Source organism: Gracilinanus agilis, chromosome 2 (assembly GCF_016433145.1).
Source record: "Gracilinanus agilis isolate LMUSP501 chromosome 2, AgileGrace, whole genome shotgun sequence".
Lineage (NCBI taxonomy): Eukaryota > Metazoa > Chordata > Mammalia > Didelphimorphia > Didelphidae > Gracilinanus > Gracilinanus agilis.
In genome coordinates, this window is record NC_058131.1 from 702,905,826 (window position 1) to 702,921,984 (window position 16,159).

The following is a 16,159-nucleotide window of genomic DNA, read 5'->3' on the forward strand; positions in this document are numbered from 1 at the left end:
ATGTTAAAGAAAAGGCTTCCCATTTCTATTCTTTTAATACATGGATGTGACAGTTCATGGAAAGATTTGCCTATGAAACTGATATGATAAAATGAGTTATTTGTGGGTTTGATATGATCATGCTACTTTTACTCATATCAAACTATCCTGACACTCCTTATATTAATATAATGTGACAATAGCCATTTTGATATCCTGATGTATGATTTTTATAAGCATACTATCTTATTTTTTCATCTATTAATTAGTAATATCAGTCTATAGTTTTCTTACTCTGATGTATTTGGCCTCTCTAAATTCTAGCCACATGGAATCTTGGCCTAGCTGACTTGGAGACTGCTTAAGACTACATGAATCATGATACTTTAATGATTTAGAGACTGAAGATGTTTCCAGTTATAGATTTGTATGTGTGTGCTGGGGAGTGGAATGTCCTGAGAATTTAAGTACTATTGTATCCTTATTATATAATTATTCTGTTTTAGGGTAAAGTAAATAATCTCATTTGTTAAATGTTCAAGGATGTGCAAGTGCCTCATTTCATTCCTAACTAGAACATCAAGAGGAAGTTGTTATTAGTCATAGCTATAACAACATATATCTGAGAAAATCATTGCCATGACCATCTAGCAATAATCATAAAAGCAATAGTAGTAACAGGTATTTATATATTGCTTCAAGGTTTATAAAGATATATATGTGTGTGTATATGAAAGTATACATGTATTCATGTTTATACAACATGTGTACATATATTAAATTGCATGTAGATATTCATGTCATTGTTGTTGTTTAGTCATTTTTCAGTAAGGTCACAGAGCTAGAAAGTGTCAGATTTGAACCCAGGTCTTTTTTCCTGGCATACTCAGCACTCTATCCACTGTGCTACTTTCCTGCCCACAATTTTTTCATTAAAACCTCATAACAACTCAGTGCATTTAGTACCCTTATTAACCTACTGAGGAAACTGAAGCTAAAGTATGTTAAGACCTTTGTCCAGAGTCACACAACAGTATCTGAAGTCCTATAGTCCTGATCCATTCCAACACTTTATCCATTCTATGCCAACTAGCTCCCCAAAGAAATCCCCATTTGTAGAACCTTATGGAAAATAGAAGGAACTGATGGAGTCTGAATGTGACTGAAGCAGACCATTTTTCACTTAATTTATTCCATGAATTTTTCTCTAGGATAAGCAACATGTGTCTTCTTTCACAGCATGATGAACATAGAAATATATATTGTATGAGAGCACATTTGCAACCTATATCATATTACCTCCTGTCTTGGGAAGGGGTCAGGGATGGGAGCGAGAGAGAGAATTTAAAAGGAAATTGCCTTTATTGATTTTATATTATTGATCATAAACCAAGTGATCACATGCAATCCTTTAGGTAGGTAATTGCAATTATGAGTTTTAGAAAAAGTTAGAACCAGTTAGTATAAGATGTATTTTATGGGGGACAGCTGGGTTGCTCAGTGGATTGAGAGCCAGGCCTAGAGATGGGAGGTCCTAGGTTCAAATCTGGCCTCAGACACTTCCCAGCTGTGTGACCCTGGGCAAGTCACTTAACCTCCATTGCCTAGCCCTTACTACTCTTTTGCCTTGGAGCCAATACACAGTATTGACTCCAAAATGGAAGGTAAGGGTTTAAAAATATGATATCAATTACAATTATAGAATATTAACCATGATATTAGAAAGGGTATAGTTTGTTGTATTAGGGAATGGTGAGTGCTTAGCTGGCCTATTAGATCATAGGAAAACAACATTGGTATGTCTAGGTACTGTTTGATCCTGTGAATATTTTTACTCACATCAAGTTCCCCAGATTACTGTGGCTGCTTTGACTTAGTCCTTCCAAAATTAGTATGATAGTTCTGGACTAGTAGTTATAAGATTAAAATTTCTTTATAATATACTTTATCTTGACTTTGTACTATAATTTATTACTTCTTATCAAATATTACCAGAACTTGTTCCCAAATGTTATGTTTTTAACATACTTTGAATATTTTGTCTTGTTAATCACTTATGTTAATTAACTGTCAAAAACCTATATATGAGGGTCTTTTCTACAGGTTTGGTGTGCTGAGACTTCCAGCTTCAATTTCCCATAAATAAAGATAGGCCTTCAGCTCAGAATGGGCCCAGAGATTAATTTATTTATTAAAGAATGTGAATTGCAAAATGTGATAAAATGATTAGTAGAAAATTAATTAATTAAATTAATTTTTAAAAGAACATTATGAAGAATGAAGAAGAGGATAAAAGACTGTGATGAATATCAACTCACAATATAATGATAAGCAGTTAAAGGGTAAAATAAGCTGAAGAAATCTTGATTTGATACCTTAAACCAAATACCATTGCAATATTTTTCCCTTAAACAGGAAGAACAAGAAATATGTTAAGAATACATAAAAATGAAGCAGTCCTTGCTCTTAGGGAGTTTTCCTTCAATTTCTAGGGTATATAACCTCAAATATAAATACAAATTAGAAAACAAACAATTTTAGGGTCAGGCTAAGATAGTTAAAATTAATGGGATAAATAGGAATTGCCTTATTTAGAAGGTAGAACTTGAAACGATCCTTGAAAGGACTCAAAGAGGTGGAATGAAGCAGTACAGGAATCTAGGTATGGAGTGGAGGAAGTTTGCAAAAAAGCAGTAAGTGGGAGTAAGATGTAGGAAAAAAGGATGTGTCTTTAGTCTGGCTCAGTAATGTAGGACCCCCAATGTCATTTCATAAGAGATCTGGTTGAAGAAACTTGGAACAACAAAGCCTTAATTGAGAAATTATATGCTTCTTACAATATTTGAAGGGTTTTAAACCAGAAGAGAAATCAGAATTGTTTTGCTAAGTCCCATCAAACATAAATAGGGTCAATAAGAAGATATAAGAAAAAAAGACTCCTACAATTAGAATAAAACACAGAAAGGAATAATGATACATAGTAGTGATCCCCTTCTACCTCCCTTTATTGAAAGGATTCAAAAAAACCTAATGTTAGCTCAAAAAGAAGGACATAGAGGAAGTTCTTGGATATAGGTTGGACTAGAAGATTCCTGTGGTTATTTCCAAATCAGAGATTGTGCAACTTGTCCTGTAAAAGAGGGAGAATTTATGTTTATTGAAATCTGCTCCAACAAAAGCATTAGAGCTACAGCTAATAACCAATCCTTCTTTGAAGATTATATGAAAGCATTAAGCATATTTCACAGACTGGAACATTCAAGAGTAGAATATAAAATTTCATAACCAAAGAGATAACTTTACATTCTCCTTTTAAAAATGTGCACTGTGTAAATCAGGAAGCTACATACATAGGTCTGTTTTGTTTTTAATATCTGAATTTAAAGAAGTATAAAAGCCACAATTGCCTCCTAAACCCACAGGACTTGCAGAAGAAATAAATAGAGCTCTGGATGAGTACTTCAGCAATGAGGCCGGGTAGGGAAGCTTTGCTCTGACTCTCTTTGCATCATTTCACATTTCATTAGGTGATCAGGATTGGTGGGATTATGCAGAGTTGTATTTCCTTTAAAAATCATTGAATCCTAGCCAATGCATATGATCACTCATCTATGGAGTCATTCAGCTAAACGATACATGAGATGCCAGAAATAGAAAACAAATTCCATTAGTATCCCTGTTCTTACATTTATTTACAACAATATTGACTGGCTAATGACAATATTTAAAAATGAGAAGTTATATCTCTGAAAAAAGTGGACATTGTTAGTAACAAGTCATAATCCAAACACATGAATTCTGGAGAAATTATCATTTAATAGAGTAAGATGTCTTCTGAGAGTCAATGAAATTAATTTCAACTCTTTGTTCTAGTCAATCAGATTCAAATCAAACTGTGAATCTGGTCAAATAAATACCCCATTTGCCCTTTTCTGTAGTTGACTCTTCTTTAACTCAACTATAAGTATATTTGAGACAGTTAGATGGTCTTGTGGGTAGTTCTAGTTTGCCAGGAGGCCCTGGCTACATGGCGTTAGGCAGGTCATTTAGCCTCAGATTCTTTATATGAATAAAAGGACTTTATAACAACATTTACCTCACAGAATTGTATAGATCAAGGGAATGAGAAAAAGAGGACTAAAAGAATAAGCACTTATTTAGTGCCCTCCATGTTTATGGTACTGTGCTAAGCATTTTTAACATTATCTCATTTGATAACAATTCAAATTGTTGATTTGTTGTCAAATATTTGATACAAATTTAACTTTACATAAAGTGTAGTTTGAAAAATGACTTGCAAACCTTAAAACATTATATAAATGTCATGATGGTATTGATGATGGTCCTTGCATCATAATAAAATTATGACTCATTCCCCCTACGACAGAATTGGTTGGTCCTAGATCTTCCCATAATTAGCAAACGAGCATGTGAAATTTACATAAAAACATAGTCCCTTACCTGTACCTGTACATGAAGTCAGAACACCAAATCATGGGATGAGGAGTCCACATGGCCACCTGAAGGTCTGACTTAGGAAATGGTCTGGCAGGTGATGTGTCTGTAAGTCAGGACTCATGATCCAGACTATCCAATCAGACAAGCCCAGGAGGAATGACATCACTGACCTTATGAGAGTCAAGGCCAAGTGGAAGTTCCCTCTCTCTTTTCCTCCTAATAGAACCAGAACTTTTCTTTCTCTTCCCAAAAGTCTCTGTGATTTTCTCTTTCCCTCTACTGATTTTGGCTAGCTTGCCACCACTTGAAATGGAAACTGAGAACTGGAGAAACATAACACAGTATGGAGACTTTCTATAGTTAGACTGACCAGGGAATATCTTTCTCTCTTTCAGGCTTCTTCTGTCTAGTTTTCTTCCTTGACTTGAGTTTCTCTCCTGGGCAGGCACTGCTGGTCTACTTTATCTGGTCTAGCCATCTTTCTCAGCCAGGTTCCAAAGAAGCCAGATGCAATTTGGTTCTGGCTTTCATCTATCTAGTGGAAAGATTTCTAAGAAATGACTGCTTAGAAAGGCTAGGCCAGAGTAACATCTGGGAACCTGGAAGGAAAGAGTTATGGGGCAGCTTGGAGACTTAATTACATTGCTCTTTCTTTCTCTCTCTCACCTTTACTAATAAATAATTATATTCAATATACAGTCTCCAAGATTAATTTTAATCATTACATAGACTATGAACAATTCATTTAATGACTCCATCCTTAATTTTCTTCTTCATGTTCTTCCAAAGGTCTAAAATTCTATGAATATATGTGGATTATACGTTCTAGTAGAATAATTATGAATCATAGAATAATATGAAATTAGATAGTCCTATAGGTTAACTCTGTGTTCCTCTCATCTTATGCCAGTATCAAACAGGCAATATGTAATAAGTATCAGCAACTACTAGAAGTTGTGATGTGATTTGAATTTAGAAATTCTGACCCTAGTTCCAGTGTTCTTTTCCTTTTTTATGTTTTAATTCAATTCAATAAACATTTATTAAGCACTTATTATGTACTAGGCACTGTAGTAAGCACTGAAGATACAAAAAAGTGGTAAAAAAACCAGTACCTGCCCTCAAGAAACTTATAATCTAAAGGGTGAGACAATATGTAAAGTAAGCTCTATATAGGATAAGTGAGAATTATCTCACAAAATCTAAAGGTTCCTGGGTAGATGGTTATGTTGCAAAGTGGATACAATGCATAATGTGAATTAAGAAATATGTGAATTCTAATATTGCCCCAAATATTTACTACCTTTGTGATGCTTAAACTCTCTTAGTTTAAATCTCCACTTCTGTTAAATGGGGGAAGGGGATTGAACTCATTTATCTCTAAAGCTGAGTTTAGCTCTAACTCTATTATCTTATTATCCCAACATAACGTAACAAAGGTTACTAAAAATATAAATTTGATAAAAAAATACTGCAAGTAATTATGAGGAGAAAAATTAATGAGATTAAGTAAATAAAATTTTACTTCAATGATGTAAAAATCAATGTAAAAAATAAAGAGATGGCATTTAAAGCATGTGTTGAAAAAAGATGAGGAAAATATCAATTGGAATGCATATGTGTATGCTCAATGGAAGGAAAATATTTTAAATGTTGCTATATAAATTAGAGCATATAAAACAAGGAAGTTATGAGTGATGTTTAGGTTATAAGACAGAATTGCATGCCCTTAATCGCTGCTATTGATGAGGCTGTGCAGTCAGATCTTGAGCTTGGAAGTAATGAAATGTATTGAGTGATGTTCATAAGATATTTGTTCTGGGATCTAGAAGATAAGGGTTGGGGATAACTAGGTCCTACAAGGAGAGAAGAAAGTCATGATAGAAAACAGAGTGGCTCAGGACTGAGAAATATTGGGAACAGATCTGTAGTTAGTCATTCCACTTTCAGCCTTGATGATATAGGAAGAGGAGAGAGAGGGAGAGAAAGAAAGAAAGAGAGAGAGAGAGAGAGAGAGAGAGAGAGAGAGAGGGGGAGGGAGAGAATGAGAGAGAGAATGGGGGGAGGGATGGTGATATGAAACAGTACTAAAAAGTAAATTGCAGTAAAATTGTTTAAGGCTTTGAATGTCAATTCAAAGTGTTTCCTTTTGGACAGGTAATTGGGAGCTATGTAAAGTCTTCTAAGATTATATAATTGAGATAAAGAAACAACTTTAGATATGATCTAGTTTTGAACAGAGGTGACATGATAGTATCTGCACTCCCATGAACATATATGACGGTCTAGTCTGCAGGATGCATTTGAGAGAATAAGATACAAACAATTATAAGAACATTACAACTATCAATGTATCAGTGTAAGAAGTAATGAGACATATATTTTGCCTCTAATCTTAAAATCCTTTACTGCCTTCTCCTATGCAAATCCTATCTCCCTTGCAAGATTTAGACAAAATAAGTCATCCTTGCAACTTTCTAGCCCATGTTAATTTCCTTTAAAAAATGATTTTCATGGGATTTTAGAGTAGATGGGGAATTTAGAGAACATTTTAGTCCAGTCCCCTTTTTATATAGAAAAGTTAAACCAGAAAGAATAGGTCAACATCACACTATTTCTTTTAACCCTATATTTAACCCTAACTAATATCCATTTATCAACTGTAATTTTCAAACTACGTATACAATCAACATGTGAAAGTTTTCATGTCCCAAACTGATCTCATTTTCTCCCCTTCCAAGCCTTCTTCTCTTCCTGACTTTTGTGTTATTTTTGACAGGACCAACTTCTTCATTGGCATTTAAGTTTACTACATTGGTGTCATACTTAACAGTTAATTTTCACTTGATCCCTGCTCTATATAATTCTATTACTGTCTTGTTGAGTCTTTACACATGAAACCATTCTTAAAAGAACACCTCTTTCTTCTGATAGTGCCACTAAGCTGTTATAGCTCTTCCTATCATTATGCCTAGACAATTGCAATAGTCTTCAGGATGGTCTCTCTACCTCAAATCTCTCTCCATTATAATCTCACTTCACTCCAATATAATCTAGCCTTCATGAAATTATCAATGTTTTCTTCCTAAATTATATGTTTAATACAATAAACTTCATTGGACCTATAAGGGTAAGAATTAAAGGTTGGACTAAATGTATAAAATTGTGGTCACCAAAATACTCAAGTCAGGATGACTTTTTTATAGTAGTTTATTTACAAAAGGAGAAAGAATGAAAGTAAGGAAATGAGAGAGAGAGAGAGAGAGAGAGAGAGAGAGAGAGAGAGAGAGAGAGAGAAATTAGATAATTACTCCAGGCAGATCTAAACCAGGAAGCCTTCAGAGGCCCCAGCAAAGAGGGGACCAGAGGTAAATTAAACAAGGGTTTTAGCCATGAGGCCTTGTAGAGAGCCATTGGAGAAACAGGGTCAAAAATTAGGGCCTGTTATCTGGATTCCCTACGTGACCAATCCAGGCTGACAGTCTTTGTGTTTGGTCCTGGTCACCTGAGCCTTGAAAAGTGCTGGTACCAGCAGATAGGTTAATCCAAAAAACAACTTGACCCCTCCAAGAGGCTGTTAGGAGTCATTTAGAGAAATAGAGTCTGTAATAGATGTTTTATCTGGATCCCATTACAAAATCATCAGCAAGTAAAACTGTGTGTATGATTTTCTGCAGTGCATGTCAGATACAGATAGAATGGGCCATCTAAGGTAAAAATCTAAGGCTTCTCTTTTGACTCATATTTAGATCCCCACCTTTCTCAATATTCTTATTGGAAAGCTTTGAGTCCTTAGCAGACCAGCAGCTACTGAGTTAACAATTTCTCTTCTTGATAATTAAGAAAGCTGAACCCTAAACAATATTACTTAGATAAGGTGGAGCCAGACAATCTAGTCCAGACTTTATCTGACCAGATCCAGTTCTGTAAATCAGGAAGACAGGACTAAATTAGTAAAAATCTCCATGAAATATGTTTCTCTCCTAGAATTAACCTCCTACTAATGGGTGGTTGGAATTTGGCCCTTGTCCTTGTACCTATATCTCTACTTTTTAGACTTTAATGAGTTGTGTATGATTTGTAACCCCCTCACAGCAGTGACTCTTTCTTTGTGTTCTTTGTTTGAAACCAGTATAAAATAAACCCCAAAACTTCATAGCGGTTAGATCAGCTATGGGCTAAACAATTAGTCTGGTTGTTCTCATTTTCTTTTTCCTGTCTTATCAATCTGACACCACTAAACACCACTCAGGACCCCTATGATATAGAGAGCTGGCTCTCTATAAGGCCTCCTCCAAGATGAGGGGCCTCTCTAGAGGCTAGTACCTCCAGAAAAGCCAGGAAAAGGAATCAGTATTTTCACTTATCCATGTGGTAGTACTAGAGTAAAATCCAAGAGCAGTCTGAGGTCCCAAGCCCGAGCTCCTTCAAGGCCAAATTCAAAGGTGAAAGACCTCCTCACAGGAAGTTTTTCCCACTTTTAAAGACCATTCATTTTGTCACTTCCTGTGCCTTCCCTTTACATCATGTGGACCAATTACAGCTTTAGCTTTGCTTAGGACTGCCCAGGGGGAAGTCAGTCATTTTTGATTTATCACCAACTATAGCACACTTGGGTCACAGACCTCCTCATTTTTAAGGATAAATGGATTTTTAAGGATAAATGGATTTTTAAGGATATATACACTGTAAATAGTTTTTGCAGGAAGCCATCTAGGGCAAACTGTTGCCAGTAGGGGGTTCAGATTTTGGAATTCCCAGAGCTGTAATGAGCTGGCATGAAACTGATAAAGAATGTTAGAGCACCCTTATAAATAGGAGCTCAGCTCTAAGCCAAGTGACTCAGTTGTGAGCTAAGGTGGGAGGCAAAGGGTGGAAAGGGAAATCTCTCCAGTCAAACTCAGAAGCTGCTTCATAAGCCAGGGTTAGCTGTTACTCTTTAGGGACAGTTACCCAGGTTCATTCATCATATATTGCTAACAGTGAATATTCTACTATCATCACCCAGATTATTTTATAACATCATCAAGAAGACCACTACTGAAGATCTACTAATATCACAAAGCTAGCCAAGTCAAACTCAAACATCCAGCAAATTGACCTAGACCTTTTGATTGCCAAGTCAACCAGGCTGGCTGCTTCCATTTGTGGCTTCCTTCTGGGGTTTGCTGAAGATTTATTAGTTAGTTAGTTAGCTCAGTCTATCCCTTAACACCTCTTTCCTAATTCCATTTTCCCTTAAACCTGATTCAACCCTTAATAATTCCTGTTATCATCTATTAAATTAGTTATTGAGAAATAAGATCTGTCTTCTGAACTGATTCACTAGCTTCAAGATTCTCTCACTGAAGGGTGACAGTTAAGGTGCTGCTTTCACTGGGAAGCTTAAATAGGCTAAACAGAAACATTTGTTCATCATCAAAATCAATATAATTTAAATCTCCTAGTTTTCATTGCAGTCAGATTGGAGTAATCATTATCATTAAGAAGATACTATATCTATATCATCAAGATACAGATCACATCCTGTTGTCAGTTATAAGAATTCTAACCACTTCCTTAATGACAGAGTAAGGGGAGGAGCTGTCCACCTGCTTAAATTATCAGCCTGGTGATTATAAATCTTATCTTTTTCCAGTTTTCAGTTCCTGGACTTTGCAACATGCTTCTGGAGTTTAAATTTAAAAGTGGGTAAGGAGAGAGTTAATCCCATCTTCAAAGACCCAAGGTTAAAAAAAAATTCCTGGCTTTCAAAGTCCTTCATAATTTTATCCCGTCCTACATTTCCTGTCTTCTTACTCCTTGCTCTCTTCAATATATTCTGTAATCCAGTGTCAGAAATCTACTTGCTGTTTTAACTTTGATACTCCTGATTACAAGCATTTTCTCTGGCTCTCCCCCGTACCTGGTATTTTTTCCTTTATCATTTGTTTATCACCTGACTTCTCTAACTTCATATCTCAGCCGAAATTCTACCTTCTCCAAAGAACTTTTCTCAATTCTCTGGATGTCTATTGCCTTCTATCTGTTGTTTATCAATAATCTATTCTTTATCATATTTGTACACAGTTGCTTTCATTTTGGCTCCCTCCTAATGTTGTGTAATACATGATAGCAAAAGCTGTGGTTTTCCCTTTCTTTTATGCCAAGTAGTTAGAACAATGAATGACACTAGTAGATGTTTAATAAATACTCACTGATTTGTCTTGGCATAAAATATGTCATGTGAATTAAAGAAGTCTTTCACCAAACTTCATATATTCTAGACTTGAAATTAAACCATAATATTAAACATTAAACAACACAAAAGGTTATGTGGGCTGATTCCAACAGACTTCAATAGACTTGCTATTTGGTAGTAAGTTGATAAGCTCTTATTTTCCTTCTGATTCTCTTTCCACCATACCAAGCCCATCCTGGTCATTTATAATTCAGGTGGTTTATAAGATAAGTAATTAGCTTCATACTGAGTAGACATTAGGGTTGACAAGGATCTATAACTAAACTCCTTAAAATAGTAATTTCCATAGTAAATAAATGAGTCAGAAAAGAGATTTCCAGTCTCACAGTAAATAGTGCAATAAAATCTTCCTGATAACTTTTTGGCTTCCTGCAAATTTAGAGTCATGGATCAATAAGTATGGAAAGAAAATTAGGGGTCATCTAGTCCAATCTCCTTAATTTATAGATAATGAAAATGAGTCTTGGTAACTTTGAGTTCACTTGTTTACTTTGTTCATTCTTCATTCCAAAGAGGACTTATGCGTGAATTGGATTTAAGTGAAGCAGTTACACAAAGTCATCATCATCACTCTTCCAGAATCAACAAATTCCAGTGACAAGACAAAAGTCAAGACAACTGGTGATGGCCCAGGATGCAGTGGATAATCTTGGAATCTTCTATGTCTGAACAAATTCTAAGCACTCCACAATGCTTGCTTCAGCTGCCTTTGTGGCCATTAGACCTAACTATTCTCATCTGCCCATCCTTCTGGTGGAAAGTCTTCACATGCTCAAAGTAGCCACCCCACTAACTTGCTGATGGGTCTGAAGTCTGATGACTGCCTTGAACCTGGTTTAGCTTGTGTGCTGAGGTAATTTTATGGCAGAGAATGACCATTTCACATGCTATAGTTTCTTGGAGCCATAGGTGAGAGTTGGATGAAAGACAAGCTCAAAAAGTAAATGAGAGTACAGAGACTTCCTGGTTAAGAGGGCAGCAGAGTAAAAAGCAGCTGCTTAACCTCTCCTAACTGAAACATATAGGACTCCTCAAGAAGACATAAAAACAAATCCAGAGGAACGAAGGGACCCCACAACAGGGCACAGGATTGGAGGTACGTGGAATTGGGGCATTTCCATGCTATAAAGGGATGAAACAGCTCGCACTAAAATGTGAGCTGAGCAACTCCCTCCCCCACCCCACACCACCTACAGTACCAAAGCCAGCGCACAAAAGTTAGAGCAATTTTGGGGCACAGAATAAGTCCTTGGCAGCTACCTGGGGTCACCAGGGCCTGCTCCTGAGAACAGCAAGACTTAAGACCCCAAGAGGCTAAAGAACATGTGGACTTTGAACACAGACCCTGAGCTCAGGCACCTGTGCGGGCGAGGATGCAAGTGCAAACATGGATCCTGAGGGCAGGCAAGGACTCAGATCCCATAATTCATAATTTCTTCTGCACCCATTTTGTCTTTCCCACATTTCTCTGCCACATAATTGTCACTGCCCTTATCTGTTTTTTCAACAACTAAGGCTGCTTTCTTGGTTCATAAGGTACGAGGTCTGGCTCCTTGGGACAGGTATTCCTCTATTTTCGACAAACTAGGGGAATTACTAAATTTGGCACAGTCATGGTCAAACCATCTGGCCTTTACTTTGTCACTGTTTCTGTTGTTGTCCCTGTTGTTGTTACTATTATTGTTGTTGCTGTATCTGGAATTATAATAGGTGTTTCTCCTGTTGTTGTTCTTATTGCTCCTATTTCCAAAATTTATTTGGGACTTAAACCTACATTCCCAAACTACATGGCTAAGTTTTGAGTATAGGAAACACCACTTGACCGAGTTGTTTGCACTGCTAGAAGATTGCCTAGGCCTGCTCTGGCTCCTCTGATTGTTGGACATTAAAGCCATATTTTTAATCTCCTCTATTTCCTTGGCCTTCTGAGCTTCTTTCAATTGCCTCTTGAGCTCAGCAATCTCCTATCCTTTTCAGAGGTCTTTGATGTTTTTGGTTTACCATCTCTAGATTCATGGACATATGCAACTGTTTTCCTTAACTCCTCAATGGGCATGGTCTCCCATTTTGAGCAATGGAACTTGAAATATACCTGGATGTAATTCAGACTCCCCTTAACACATTGCCTCCTGACATGCTGAATGTTATCCTCAGCAGTCATGTCCCTGACACTCATGATAGTTTCACTAGTCTCTAATAACCTGTCCAGATAAATAGTTGGGTGTTCCTCCTCCCCCTGCCTCAATATTTCAAAGGACCCCCATGCATTAGATTTTCTTACATGTAGCTGATAGATCATATTGTCATGAGAAGACAGCTCTAAATCTTGATGGTGTTCTGGCCAAGAGGCAAGATTGGGGTTGCTTCTAGTTTTGGTAATAAATTTTGCCTTTTCACTAGGGGTGAACAATTCTGAAAGTAGCAATTCCATGTCCTCAAAATTTGGGTGGTAAAGCCTCACTGCCCGTTTAAATTCCTTTATTGATTTGTGTGGGTTGACAGAATTGGGGGAACCTCCTTTTCAAAATTTCCAGATCACTCCCTGTAAAAGGTTTGTAGGCTTTCACTTGAATAATGCCTGCATCTGGTTGTACAATGGTTCTGTTGGTGATTGGAAGGATAGTTACAGGAGCTGCTTCAGCCCCTGCAACCTCTTGTTGTTCAGGGTTCTCATCTTTAACCTGGTGTATCACATCACCCCCCTTCTTTGTTGTGACAGTATTTTCAATGATCTCTAGCTGCATTATCATTTTAGCATCCAAGTCCTTCCCTTGCCTGATCTGCCTGTTAATTTCAATCAAGTTCTTCATGTGTTCCACCATTTGCTCTAAAATTGGGTTTGTAATTTCAGCTCTTCCAAAGGTACCTGCCAACACCTTTCTCAAAATCATAAGGGCCCTGTAGAAAGTTGCAGTCATGGCTATCCCTGATGGCACATATGCCAAGGCATCACCCACAGATATTGTTAGTCACGGGTATCTATCATAAATTTCTATAATCTGCTTAAAGAATTGGGGAACTGTAATCAACCAAAATGTGGCACAAGTCTGCCAAATCCCATACGTCAGGACCCCAGAGAACCCCAGTGTAACAACAGCCCTGTTGATGAAGCTGGCCATATTGATCACTTCCCCACTAGGTTCTGAAGTAAAAATACTAGGCTGGCTGGTCAAAACTGTTATGTTTATAATAACAGAAAGCCATTCCCCAATTGATAAATGGGCAAGGGACATGAACAGTCAATTTACAGATAAAGAAATCAAAACTACCAATAAGCACATGAGAAAGTGTTCTAAATCTCTAATAATTTTGGAAAGAGCTCCAAGTAAGGATAAAAAAAACCAAATAATAAGAATTCTAGAACAATTAAGAAAGAAAATGATAGAAATAACCAATAACTTAGAATACTAACATTTCCCTTAATAAGGAAATGCAAAACTTCAAAAAGGAAAATAACTCCCTAAGAAAAGTAGAAAGCCTCAAAGAAGAAAATGGCTCTCTAAAAATTAGATTTGGACAAATGGAAGCTAACTCCATGAGGCAGTAGGAAGCAATAAAGAAAACTTAAAAGAATGGAAAAGAAAAAGAAAATGTTAAATCCCTCCTGAGGTCAGGGTAGTGGGTAGGAACTCTCCTGGAAAATAGATGTTGGCAAAAGAATTAAAAAATCATTGAATTGCCTGAAAGTCATGACCAAAAATATTCATGACAAAAAACAAAACAAAACAAAACAAAACAAAACAAAAAAAAAAAAACATGGCCTGGACAGCATATTGAAAGAAATAGTTAGGAAAAATTACTGTAATATTCTTGAAAAAAAGGGAAAAATAGAAATCAAAAGAATGCTCTGATCATCTCCTGAACCAAATCACAAAATTAAAAATCCTCGTGCAATTCCAGGAGTCTCAAATCAAGGAAGAAATGCCATAAACAGCTAAAAAAGAGTACTGTATAACCACAACCAGGATTGCACAGGACCTATCAACTTCTACATTAAAGGATATGAAGGCATGGAATAGGATATTCTTCAAGGCAAAAGATGCAGGCCTACAATCCTAAATTACCTACCCAGCAAAACTGAGCATAATATTCCAGAAGAAAAAAATGGAAATTTAATGAAATAAAGGAATTCCATGCATTCATGATGAAATCTTCAGTGAAAAAAAATTGATTATCAAATGTGATACTCAAAAGAAGGATAAAAAGATAAACAGAAAAAACTCAATAGAATTAATAAAGTTAAATCAATCTCACTTCTATGTGGAAAAGTGGTTACCACAAAACTTAAGATTCCTATAGTAGAAGAAATACCTAAAGTACTTGATATACTTAAAATAATCAGGGGAAACAATGTGGTTAAAGGGATTACATTCTTTCATGGAAAAGTGATAAACAGAATACTTAAGGCTTTTTTTGCTTCCTTGTTGTTGTTGTTGTTGTTGTTGTTATTGTTGTTGTTGTTGTTGTTGTTGTTGTTGTTGTTGTTGTTTTTTGGTATGTGAATATGGGATTAACTCTACCCTGCCCATTTTTAGATTTAATCACCAAAAGTGAACCCACCCTACTCAGCCCTAAGTATGGGGAGGTCTGAAACCCATGTGTACAAAAGTAGGTGACAAATCAGAATCAACTGACTGCCCCCTGGGCAGTCCTAAGGAAAACTTTAGCTGTAATTGATACATGTAAAGTGGGAGGAAAGCACAGGAAGAGATGAAAGGAATGGTCTTTATAAATTACAATAGCCTCCTGTGAAGAGGATCTCTTTCACATTGAACTGGACCCTGGAGGAGCTGAGGACCTTGGACTGCTTCTTATTTCTCCTTAGAACTACCAGTGGGTAAGTGAAAGGGCTGAATCCCTTCCTTGGCTTTCTCCTGGAGGTACTAGCCTCCAGAAGGGCCCCTCATCTGGTGGAGGCCTCATGCATAATATCCTTGTTAATTGACCCTTAGTCTCCCCCAGCTGGGGCTACTGGAGCCCTGCTGGAATAAGCCAGGGCTTGAGCATATAGTCTAGCTCATTAAGCTAAATATCTTACTCTATCCTCTCTGAAATTCTTACTTTCACTCTTTCCCTCTATTTTATGAATAAATTGCTAAAAAAAATCATTTGGAATTAATTAATTAAATTCCTGGTTACCACTCTATAATATATTCAGTGAAACCAGAATAATTTTTCCCCTTTAAAGGTACAAGAGATATTTAAGAAACTTAAGATACTTTAATGTAACCAAGAGAAAAAATGGGGTTAAATTTATTACATTCCTAGTAACAAGGTGATGACTAAGATGTTTAACATATCTATGATGCTAAAAATACCCAAGATACCTAAAGAACTTAGAATGCTTAAGGAACTGAATATACTTGAGAACTTTATCACTATTAGAGCAATGAATAGGAATACATATAGACAGAGAGCAGGGAACAAATTGAATATAATCAAAAATATTTAAAAAAATCAAGGTATAAGAAAGAGTTATGC